Genomic DNA, 13,539 nt, shown 5'->3' on the forward strand with positions numbered 1-13,539 from the left:
ATCTAGGTTTGTTTCCATCTCGAGGGCTGGAGTCAGAGAACCCTTTCAATCGCAGTATGAGAAGATCCCAAAATTTTGTGGAGCCTGTGGGTTTTTTGGTCACTCTCACCTCGAGTGTGGCTCAGATGAACATGATGAGACATCCCTAAAATGGGGCGATTTCTTGAAGGCTGACTGGGATACTTGGCACGGTCGAGGTGTGAATTTCTCAAGAGGGGGTGGTCGCATTGGTGGCAGATTTGGTCGTGGTGGTGATTCCTTTGGAGGAAGAAGTAGAGACCAAAGAGGGCGTGGTGTATCGATGATGCCCTGGAGGCATAACGCAACTAATTCCGGGGCCTTGTCTGATGATCCGGACCTAAAGGATACGACAACCAGCCCAGGGAAAACTAATGCCATGGATCTGGACAAGACTAATCATGTTCCTCTGCTTGCCAAACATGCTCTGGACATGGATAATGATGAGTTGATCAGCCCTTCTGAAGGAGTACAACATGAAAAGAATGATCTTGCTTTGGCTATGGTAACGGATGGGATTCCCTCGGCTGAAGGTCTAGCCGGTAACGAGGATAAGGATAGAAATAAAAGACCTAAGAAGGATGGAGCTGACTCCCCTCCACTCGGATCGGAGGGCTCGTTTGACGGGTCTGTCCGGTCGCAATGAGGATCTTATCTCTGAACTGTCAGGGTGCAGGGAACGACCCGACAGTTCGTTCGCTTTCGGATGTCCAAAGGCGATATGTTCCTGATATTATAAGTTTTTGTCTGAAACTCACTTAGATTCCTACCCGGCAGATTGTCTCAGAAGGAGGCTAAAAATGAACTTCAAAATTGTCAATCCTAGTACTAATAGAAGTGGTGGAGTTTTGATGTTTTGGAAGAGAGAAATTACAATTCAGCAGATCTTTTCTCACCCAAACTATTTAAATGTTAAGGTTATGGAGGGGCCGGATAAAGTCTGGAGACTAACTGGTATGTATGGAGAACCACGGTGGGAGGATAGACATCTTTCTTGGGACAGAATTAGAAATCTGCACTCTCAGCATAACTTCCCTTGGGTTGTCTTAGGATATTTCAATGAGATTGTCTTTTCTCATGAAAAAGAAGGAGGTAATCAGAGACCGCAGCGCCTTATGCAAGCTTTCTGAGATGTTTGTCAGATTGTGATCTCGAAGATATTGGTTTCTCTGGTGATGCGTTTACCTGGAGGAGGGGCAGGATTCGTGAACGGCTAGACCGAGCGGTTGCTAATAACGGATGGTCTGAAATGCATCCTGGTGCAACTCTCCAAAATCTGGATTATGCTAAATTTAATCATCATCCGATTCTACTCGATACTGAGGCTCAGCAGTTCTCAAGTTCGAAAGGAGAATGGCTTCAAGAGTCGGGTTTCCACGACATAGTCTTGCATGCATGGGGAAAAGCGAAGGCGGCAGATCCTTCGGCTGGCGTCCTGGCCAAGCTAAACGCCATGCACGTCGATCTGCATGCATGGGACAGCTCATACCTGAAGAAACCAAAGAAGCGTCTCCGCCAGGAGCAGCGCGAGCTTGAATGGGTTGTTGCTGGCTAACATAGGCATCCCGAATGGGCCTGCCGAAGATGGTACCCGGGGTCTACTGGAGGCCCACGACCCGAAGTTTATGAAGCCTGGAAGTCCAGTTAAGAGATAGTTTGGAAAGATGGAGTTGTATTAGGAATAAAGACTTGTACCAATTACAGGACGAACTCAAAGAGTCTCCCGGTCTTTGTAACTTGTACATCACGAAACCCTCGGCTCCGCCTCCTATATAAGGGGGAGTCGAGGGAGAAAGAGGGGATCGATTTCATTTTCAACACAACCCTAGTTTTCTAGCAGTTGAGTACTTTTCCGGCTGAACCCTCGAGATCTACTTGCCCTCTACTTCCCTAAAAACCCTAGTCTACAATCCGTAGGCATTGACAAGTTGATCCCTTGTTACTGGCCCTATGAATGATGAGAACGAACTAATAGCTAAAGACAGGGCGACATTGATTGAGCTTCTTCTTGAACAGGAGGAGGTTCATTGGGCTCAACGTTCGAGAGCAAATTGTCTTATGCAAGGGGGTAGAAATACTTCTTTTTTTCATCAGTTTGCTTCTGCTCGCAGGAAAAAGAATCGGATAGGGAAATTGAAAGATGATCAGAACAATTGGTTGGAAGGGGCCAAAACTCTCAAACCTTTTATCCTACTATATTTTTCTACTCTTTTTTTCTTCTGAGGTGCAGGTCACTGACCCAGCTGTTTTAGAGAAGGTTGTCCCTAGACTTGATCAAGCGATGAATGAAAGTTTGTTGGCACCCTTTTCTCACGAGGATGTCAAGAAGGCTGTGTTTAGTATTGGGGATTTAAAAGCTCCCGGCCCCGATGGTCTTCACACAATTTCTTATAAGAGATTCTGGGAATTATTCGGTGAGGAAATTTCTCAAGAAATTCTTTAAGCTCTGAATACAGGTACCTACCAGAAGGTTGGAATGACACCACTATTGTTTTAATCCCTAAAGTTGAAGCTCCAAGGTTGGTGACGCAATTCAGGCCGATTAGCTTATGCAATGTGATTCACAAGATTATATCTAAAATGTTGGCTCTTCGGCTCAAGGTTATTCTTCATGTTGTCATCTCTCCTATGCTAAGTGCATTTGTACCAGGACATCTTATTACTGATAATGTCCTGAGGACCTATGAAAGTATGCACATGATAAAAAAACAGGAGAGTTGGTGCAAATGGGGCTTGTGCAGTTAAATTGGATATGCGTAAGGCCTATGATCATGTTGAATGGATTTTTCTGGAAAATATGATGAGAAAATTAGGATTTGCTGAAAGATGGATTACTCTGATGATGGCATGTGTTAGATCCGTGAGGTATCAAGTTAGATTTAATTCTGAAGAGACTGAGATGTTTGTTCCTACGTGTGGTCTCAGGCAGGGAGATCCTCTCTCTCCATATTTGTTCCTTATTTGCGCTGGAGGCTTAACTAGTCTGTTTTTGTATGAAGAAGAAGTTGGTGGCATCGATGGGGTTAGGGTGTGCAGAAATGCACCGTCAGTTTCTCACCCTTTATTTGCTGATGATTCCCTTATTCTCATGAAGGCGGACATGGATAATGCAACCTCTTTACAACAAGTTCTAGAGACCTAATGTGCTAATTCAGGTCAGTTGGTGAGTTTGGCAAAGTCAAGCATATTTTTTTCTCCTAATACCAATGCTTTATTGCGAGCTAAAATCTGTGAGGCTCTTCATATTGATACGGAGGCCCTCTCAGATAAATATTTGGGGCTACCCATGCTAGTGGAAGCAGATAGAAGTGATTGGTTTGAACATTTCATTGAACGAATTATCCAGAGGATTAATAGATGGAAAGAGAAATATATATTGATTGGTGACAAAGAAATTCTTCTAAAGGCTGTAGCTCAAGCTATCCTAGTGTATGCTATGTCCGTCTTCCAAATCCCAAAAGGGATCTGCAAAAAAACGACTGATGCTATTGCTCAATTTTGGTGGGGTGATGATGAAAATGAAAGAAGATGCACTGGCTAGCGTGGTGAAAAATGTGTTACCCAAAACGTGATGGGGGTATGGGTTTCCGCGATTTCCACTCTTTCAACTTGGCTATGCTTAGTAAACAGGTTTGGCGCTTAATCTGTGAACCTGAATCCTTATTGTAGGATAACGTTGCATAGAAAACAAAAATTTTCCTACCGCGAACACGCAATCCAAGCCAAGATGCAATCTAGAAGACGGTAGCAACGAGGAGGTATCGAGTCTCACCCTTGAAGAGATTCCAAAGCCTACAAGAGGAGGCTCTTGTTGCTGCGGTAGACGATCACTTGCCGCTTGCAAAAGCGCGTAGAAGATCTTGATCACGATCGGTTCCGGCGCCACGAACGGGCAGCACCTCCGTACTTGGTCACACGTTCGGTTGTTGATGAAGACGACGTCCACCTCCCCGTTCCAGCGGGCAGCGGAAGTAGTAGCTCCTCTTGAATCCGACAGCACGACGGCGTGGTGTCGGTGGCGGTGTAGAAGTCCGGCGGAGCTTCGCTAAGCTATGCGGGCAATATGGAGTGGAGGAGCAAAGCTAGGGTTTGGGAGGGGGTGGCCGGCCACTCAAGGGGGGCGGCCAGCTTATGGTCTTGGGGTGGCCGGCCCCCTCCCTTGGCCCCTCATTATATAGGTGGATCCCAAGTGTTGGTGTCCAAGTCTTCGAATAAGACCCGAAACCAAAACCTTCCATAGGAGGGGGAAACCTAGCCCAACTAGGACTCCCACCCAAAGGTGGGATTCCCACCTCCCATGTGGGGGGTGGCCGGCCCCCTATGGTGGAGTCCACTTGGGACTCCACCCCATCTAGGGCTGGCCGGCCATGGAGGTGGAGTCCCTTGTGGACTCCACCTTCCTTGGTGGTTTCTTCCGGACTTTTCTAGAACCTTCTAGAACCTTCCATAGAACCTTCCGCGACATTTTATTTCACATAAAATGACATCCTATATATGAATCTTATTCTCCGGACCATTCCGGAACTCCTCGTGATGTCCGGGATCTCATCCGGGACTCCGAACAAATATTCGAACTCCATTCCATAATTCAAGTGCTACCATTTCAACATCCAACTTTAAGTGTGTCACCCTACGGTTCGAGAACTATGCGGACATGGTTGAGTACTCACTCCGACCAATAACCAATAGCGGGATCTGGAGATCCATAATGGCTCCCACATATTCAACGATGACTTTAGTGATCGAATGAACCATTCACATATATTACCAATTCCCTTTGTCTCGCGATATTTTACTTGTCCGAGGTTTGATCTTCGGTATCACTCTATACCTTGTTCAACCTCGTCTCGACAAGTACTCTTTACTCGTACCGTGGTATGTGGTCTCTTATGAACTCATTCATATGCTTGCAAGACATTAGACGACATTCCACCGAGAGGGCCCAGAGTATATCTATCCGTCATCGGGATGGACAAATCCCACCGTTGATCCATATGCCTCAACTCATACTTTCCGGATACTTAATCCCACCTTTATAGCCACCCATTTACGCGGTGGTGTTTGGTGTAATCAAAGTACCTTTCCGGTATAAGTGATTTACATGATCTCATGGTCATAAGGACTAGGTAACTATGTATCGAAAGCTTATAGCAAATAACTTAATGACGAGATCTTATGCTACGCTTAATTGGGTGTGTCCATTATATCATTCACACAATGACATAACCTTGTTATTAATAACATCCAATGTTCATGATTATGAAACTAATCATCCATTAATCAACAAGCTAGTTTAAGAGGCATACTAGGGACTTCTTGTTTGTCTACATATCACACATGTACTAATGTTTCGGTTAATACAATTCTAGCATGATATATAAACATTTATCATAAACATAAAGATATAAATAATAACCACTTTATTATTGCCTCTAGGGCATATCTCCTTCGAGTCTCCCACTTGCACTAGAGTCAATAATCTAGATAACATTGTAATATACCTAACACCCATGGCATTACGGTGTTGGTCATGCTTTGCCCTAGGGAGAGCTTTAGTCAACGGATCTGCTACATTCGGATCGGTGTGTACTTTGCAAATCTTTACTTCTCCATCTTCGATGTACTCGCGAATCGAGTGGTAACGCAGCTTGATATGCTTCAGCCTCTTGTGTGACCTTGGCTCTTGTGCATTGGCGATGGCACCCATGTTATCACATGTAAATGATTAATGGGTCCAATGCACTAGGAACCACACCGAGCTCTACAATGAACCTCTTCATCCATACCGCTTCGATGAAGCCTCTGGAAGCCGCTATGTACTACGATTCTGTTGAAGACTTCGCCACCGTGCATCGCTTCGAGCTTGCCCAGCTTATCGCAGCACCATTCAATATAAACACGTACCTGCATTGTGACTTAGAGTCATCGGGATCAGTGTTCCAACTTGCATCGGTGTAACCGTTTACAACGAGCTCTTGGTCACCTCCATAACAAAGAAACATATCCTTAGTTCTTTTCAAGTACTTCAGGATATTCTTGACCGCTGTCCGATGTTCCATTCCTGGATCACTTTGATATCTGCTAGTCAAACTAACGGCATGTGCTATATCCGGTCTAGTACATAGCATGGCATACATGATAGATCCTCTGCCGAGGCATAGGGGATGTTACACATCCTTTCTCTTTCTTCTGCCGTAGCCGGTCCTTGAGTTTTACTCAATACCTTGCCTGGTAACATAGGTAAGAACCCTTTCTTACTTTCGTCCATTCTAAACTTCTTTAGAATCTTGTCCAGATATGTACTCTGTGATAGCCCTATTAGGCGTCTTGATCTATCTCTATAAATCTTGATGCCTAATATATACGATGCTTCACCAAGGTCTTTCATTGAAAAACTATTATTCAAATAACCCTTAACATCGCTTAATAGTTCTATATCATTCCCGATCAATAATATGTCATCTACATATAATATCAGGAATGCTACAGAGCTCCCACTCACTTTCTTGTAAATACAGGCCTCTCCATGACACTGTATAAACCCGAAGTCTTTGATCACCTTATCAAAGCGTCGGTTCCAACTTCTTGATGCTTGCTTCAGTCCATAGATTGAACGCTGAAGTTTGCATACTTTGTCAGCATTTTTAGGATCGACAAAACCTTTGGGTTGTACCATATACAACTCTTCCTCAATGTCTCCATTAAGGAACGCCGTTTTGACATCCATCTGCCAAATCTCATAATCGAAAAATGCAGCTATTGCTAACAAAATCCTCACAGATTTTAGCTTCGCTACAGGTGAGAATGTCTCATCGTAGTCAACTCCTTGAATTTGTCGGAAACCCTTTGCGACAAGTCGAGCTTTATAGACAGTAATATTACCATCAGCATCTGTTTTTCTCTTGAAGATCCATTTATTCTCGACAGCCTTACGGCTATCAGGTAAGTCTACCAAAGTCCATACTTTGTTATCATACATGGATCCCATTTCGGATTTCATGGCTTCTTGCCATTTGTTCGAATACGGGCTCATCATCGCTTCTTCATACGTCGCAGGTCCTCATCATTGTTATCCACAATCATGACATTTAGACAAGGATCATACCAATCAGGAGTGGCACGTTCCCTTGTCGATCTGCGAGGTTCGATGAGTTTCCTCGTTCGAAGTTTCATGATCATTATCATTAGCTTCCTCTCGTTGCAGTGTAGGCTGCAGGTACAACTTCCGATCGCGCTACTCGATCAACGAGTATAGATTCATCAATCTCATCGAGTTCTACTTTTCTTCCAGTCACTTCTTTAGTGAGAAATTCTTTCTCAAGAAAGGTTCCGTTCTTAGCAACAAAGATTTTGCCTTCGGATCTGTGATAGAAAGTGTACCCTATAGTTTCCTTAGGGTATCCTATGAAGACGCATTTCTCCGCTTTGGGTTCTAGCTTGTCCGGTTGTAACTTCTTTACATATGCTTCGCAACCCCAAACTTTCAGGAACGACAGCTTAGGTTTCTTATTAAACCATAATTCATACGGTGTCGTTTCTACGGATTTTGATGGTGCTCTATTTAAAGTGAATGCGGCTGTCTCTAATGCATAACTCCAAAATGATAACGGCAAATCAGTAAGAGACATCATACTACGAACCATATCTAAGAGAGTTCGATTACGACGTTCGGACACACCGTTTCGTTGAGGTGTTCCCGGCGGTGTCAATTGTGAAAGTATTCCGCATTTCTTTAAATGCATGCCAAACTCATAACTCAGATATTCACCTCCACGATCAGATCGTAGAAATTTGATCTTCTTGTTACGTTGATTTTCTACTTCACTTTGAAATTCCTTAAACTTCTCGAAAGTTTCGGATTTATGTTTCATGAAATAGATATACCCATATCTACTCAGATCATCTGTGAAGGTTAGAACATAACGATAACCACCGCGCGATGCTACGCTCATTGGTCCACATACATCTGTATGTATGATTTCCAATAAGTCAGATGGCTCGCTCCATCATACCAGAAAATGGAGTCTTTGTCATTTTACCCATTAGACATGCTTCGCATCTATCAAGTGACTCAAAGTCAAGTGATTCAAGTAATCCATCAGTATGGAGTTTCTTCATGCGTTTCACTCCAATATGACCAAGACGACAGTGCCACATATAAGTAGAATTATCATTAAGTTTAATTCGCTTAGCATCAATGTTATGTATATGCGTATCACTACTATCGAGATCTAATAGAAATAAGCCATTCTTTTGTGGTGCTCGACCATAAAAGATATTATTCATAAAAATAGAACAACCATTATTCTCAGACTTGAATGAATAACCGTCTTGCATTAAACAAGATCCAGATATAATGTTCATGCTCAACGCAGGTACATAATAGCAATTATTTAGGCTTAAAACTAATCCCGAAGGTAGATGTAGAGGAAGTGTGCCGACTGCGATCACATTGACCTTGGATCCGTTTCCAACGCGCATCGTCACTTCATCTTTCAGCAGTTGTCGTTTATTCTTTAGTTCCTGTTTCGAGTTACAAATATGAGCAACCGAACCAGTATCAAATACCTAGGTACTAGAACGAGAACCAGTGAAATGAACATCTATAACATGTATATCAAATATACCTTCTTTCTTCTTCTTGATAAGGCCGCTCTTCAGATCAGCCAGATACTTGGAGCAATTACGCTTCCAGTGTCCCTTCTCCTTGCAGTAATAGCACTCAGCATCAGGCTTAGGGCCGTTCTTAGGTTTCATAGGAGGCGTGGCAGCTTTCTTGCCACCCTTCTTGAATTTTCCCTTAGACTTGCCCTGTTTCTTGAAACTGGTGGTCTTGTTGACCATCAACACTTGGTGCTCTTTCTTGATCTCAATCTCAGCAGCTTTTAGCATGCCAAAAAGTTCAGGTAACTCCTTGTTCATGTTCTCGCATATTGTAGTTCATCACAAAGTTCTTGTAACTTGGTGGCAGTGATTGAAGGACACGATTAATCCCCAGTCTGTTAGGAATCACTATTCCCAAGTCACTGAGTTTCTTCGCATGCCCGGTCATGGCGAGCATGTGCTCACTAACGGAGCTGCCTTCTTCCATCATACAATTTGAAGAAATGTTTCGATGCTTCATAGCATTCCATCGCCGCATGAGTCTCGAATATAGCTTTCAGCTCATTCATCAACTCATGAGGATCATGGTGCTCAAAACGTTTTTGAAGATCGGATTCCAGCATCGCACAGGATGGCACACTGAACTTGAGAGTACCGAGTTTTCCGAGTCGCGTAAACAGCTTTTACTTCATCGGATTCATCTTCTGCAGGAGGGTCACCTAGCGGTGCATCAAGCACAAATTGCAGATTTCCGCCAGAGAGGAAGATCCTCACATGACGGAACCAGTCGGTGAAGTTGCTACCGTTGCTCTTAAGTTTCTCTTTCTCTAGGAACTGATTAAAATTGATTGGGGACGCCATCTCTACAACATATATTTGCAATAGTTTAGACTAAGTTTATGACAAATTGAGTTCAAATTTTAATTCAACATAATTAAAAACCTAAGTGAACTCCCACTCAAAACAATATCCCTCGCATTGTCTTAGTGATCACACGAACCAAATCCACCGCACCTAAACCCGATCATCACGAGAAAAGGTGTGATTTCAATGGCGAACACTCAAAGTGTTCATCATATCAACCATATGATTCATGCTCTACCTTTCGGTATCACGTGTTCCGAGACCATGTCTGTACATGCTAGGCTCGTCAAGGCCACCTTAGTATCCGCATGTGCAAAACTGTCTTGCACCCGTCATATGTACTTATTGAATCTATCACACCCGATCATCACGAGGTGCGTCAAACGACAAGACTTGGCAACGGTGCTACTAAGGATGAACACTTTATTATCTTGAGATTTTAGTGAGGGATCATCTTATAATGCTACCGTCGCGATCTAAGCAAAATAAGATGCATAAAAGGATTAACATCACATGCAGTTCATATGTGATATGATATGGCCCTTTTGTTCTTGCACCTTTGATCTTCATCTCCAAAGCACGGATATGATCTCCATCATCTTCGGGCATGATCTCCATCATCGTCGGCGTAGCGTCAAGGTCAATGGCGCCGTCTTCATGATTGTCCTCCATGTAGCAACTATTACAACTACTTTGAAATACTACTCAACATGAAATTTAAAGACAACCATAAGGCTCCTGCCGGTTGCCACAATACAATAATGATCATCTCATACATATTCATCATCACATAATGGCCATATCACATCACCAAACCCTGCAAAAACAAGTTAGACGTCTCTAATTTGGTTTGCATATTTTACGTGGTTTAGGGTTTTCGAGAGAGATCTAATCTACCTACGAACATGAACCACAACGTTGATACTAATGTTTTCAATAGAAGAGTAAATTGAATCTTTACTATAGTAGGAGAGACAGACACCCGCAAAGCCTCTTATGCAATACAAGTTGCATGTCGAACGAGGAACAAGTCTCATGAACGCGGTCATGTAAAGTTAGTCCGAGCCGCTTCATCCCACTATGCCATAAAGATGCAAAGTACTCAAACTAAAGATAACAAGAGCATCAACGCCCACAAACCATTGTGTTCTACTCGTGCAACCATCTATGCATAGACCTGGCTCTGATACCACTGTAGGATAACGTTGCATAGAAAACAAAAATTTTCCTACCGCGAACACGCAATCCAAGCCAAGATGCAATCTAGAAGACGGTAGCAACGAGGGGGTATCGAGTCTCACCCTTGAAGAGATTCCAAAGCCTACAAGAGGAGGCTCTTGTTGCTGCGGTAGACGATCACTTGCCGCTTGCAAAAGCGCGTAGAAGATCTTGATCACGATCGGTTCCGGCGCCACAAACGGGCAGCACCTCCGTACTTGGTCACACGTTCGGTTGTTGATGAAGACGACGTCCACCTCCCCGTTCCAGCGGGCAGCGGAAGTAGTAGCTCCTCTTGAATCCGACAGCACGACGGCGTGGTGTCGGTGGCGGTGTAGAAGTCCGGCGGAGCTTCGCTAAGCTATGCGGGCAATATGGAGTGGAGGAGCAAAGCTAGGGTTTGGGAGGGGGTGGCCGGCCACTCAAGGGGGGGCGGCCAGCTTATGGTCTTGGGGTGGCCGGCCCCCTCCCTTGGCCCCTCATTATATAGGTGGATCCCAAGTGTTGGTGTCCAAGTCTTCGAATAAGACCCGAAACCAAAACCTTCCATAGGAGGGGGAAACCTAGCCCAACTAGGACTCCCACCCAAAGGTGGGATTCCCACCTCCCATGTGGGGGGTGGCCGGCCCCCTATGGTGGAGTCCACTTGGGACTCCACCCCATCTAGGGCTGGCCGGCCATGGAGGTGGAGTCCCTTGTGGACTCCACCTTCCTTGGTGGTTTCTTCCGGACTTTTCTAGAACCTTCTAGAACCTTCCATAGAACCTTCCGCGACATTTTATTTCACATAAAATGACATCCTATATATGAATCTTATTCTCCGGACCATTCCGGAACTCCTCGTGATGTCCGGGATCTCATCCGGGACTCCGAACAAATATTCGAACTCCATTCCATAATTCAAGTGCTACCATTTCAACATCCAACTTTAAGTGTGTCACCCTACGGTTCGAGAACTATGCGGACATGGTTGAGTACTCACTCCGACCAATAACCAATAGCGGGATCTGGAGATCCATAATGGCTCCCACATATTCAACGATGACTTTAGTGATCGAATGAACCATTCACATATATTACCAATTCCCTTTGTCTCGCGATATTTTACTTGTCCGAGGTTTGATCTTCGGTATCACTCTATACCTTGTTCAACCTCGTCTCCTGACAAGTACTCTTTACTCGTACCGTGGTATGTGGTCTGTCAACACCCGGATTTTTAAGTCCGGATGCCTATTATGTCATACATCGCAATCCCAGGAAATTGTTGTTGCGAGGCATAATAGTTAAGTATCACAGTCATCATTCATTACAAACCATAATGTCTTACAACTTGGAATCACATGATCCATATTACACAAATAGTTGATCTATTGATCAACGAACAAACACAAGTTCATAGCGGAGCGTAAGATACAAGGACTCTCTAGTCCACAGGCCAACGCTTGACGTTAGAAGCTCCTAGTTGTGGTAGACGTCCTGCTGATCGTCCTCCTCGTACTGCTGCTCGGCTTCATATTCTGGCCATTTGAATAGCCAGGGACAAAGCCGTGAGTACTTTAAGTACTCGCAAACTAATACTAAAGTAAGTACTAGCATTGACATAAAGGGGTTCTAAGCTCTAAGTTTATTTGCATAAAGCCAATTTTATTTCCTAAACACTTTTGTAAACAACTCCTCAGGTGCTAACTAACTCAAGTGGGAACATTAGTGTCATTCCCACAACTCAGTTGTGATTCAAAGTCAAAGTCACCTTTCCAGTTCAAGTTCAAAAACACCAGTCACAAAGATATAAATTCTGATGATGGAAACAGAATGGCCTTTCAGATTGTCCATATCATGCGGACGCGGCTATTCGAATAGTTCTACACTCTGCAGAGGTCGCACACTTGTGCCACAACATTTGATTACATCCGTGGGTAAAACCCTGAATAATCGTAACTCAAGACGCGGATCATCAACCATTAACCTTTCACTTACACACCCTAGTATAGGCACCTCTCCCCATGAGCTTGGCCTCCCGGTGAAAACCAACTGTTAACCCGGGAACTGCACAGGGCTTGGGCCGGACATTCACCTCATATTCACGTCATATCATATCATCTCTTTTGTTGTAGAGGCAGCTTTCGGCATAACCCCGATGACGCTTGTTTAGAGGGAACCCATACTAAGACACATAAACTTCCAGTTAAGCCCTACCCATAATCAGGTATTGTGGGGGTACTTAATATTGGGAAGGTATCGCATCCAACTCAATCATCAGTTTTTAACCAAAGTCACCAAGTCAAACTTCAGTGTCATATTCACCTTCAAAAACTTTCAATGGAAATGACTAATCATTCCAAGGTTTTCACCATCATCATTTCATCAACACATGTTCCCATCTAGAGTAGTCATTTTAAAATTAGCACTAGCCACTATGTGTGAGGGGTGCTAAGTATTTGCTTCTAGGCTAAGTTTGATACTCTTGTACTAACTCCATACTAATCTAGTAGAATATAAATCACAAAGTACTTTGATAAAACAAAAGTAATTAAAGCTTGTAAAGTAAAAACTGGGAAATGGGATCATAAGCATGAAATAAATGGGGCAATGCCTTGCTCAAGGTGAGCTTTGCACTTTGCAAGAGTATTATCTTGCCTTGGTTGGAAAACTGGTCAAAGTGGTCTTCTTCTTCCTGGAAGTAGACCTCCTCCTCCTGGTACTCCTCGGTACTAGCGTCTAAAATACGAGTACGGGGTACACAATCATCACACCAAACTAATCTACTAAACTAATGCACAAGCATGGTTCACACATTTAAACTAGCATCACTATTTACTATTAAGTTGGTGGATG

This window comes from Lolium perenne, chromosome 4 (genome assembly GCF_019359855.2).
Source record: "Lolium perenne isolate Kyuss_39 chromosome 4, Kyuss_2.0, whole genome shotgun sequence".
Lineage (NCBI taxonomy): Eukaryota > Viridiplantae > Streptophyta > Magnoliopsida > Poales > Poaceae > Lolium > Lolium perenne.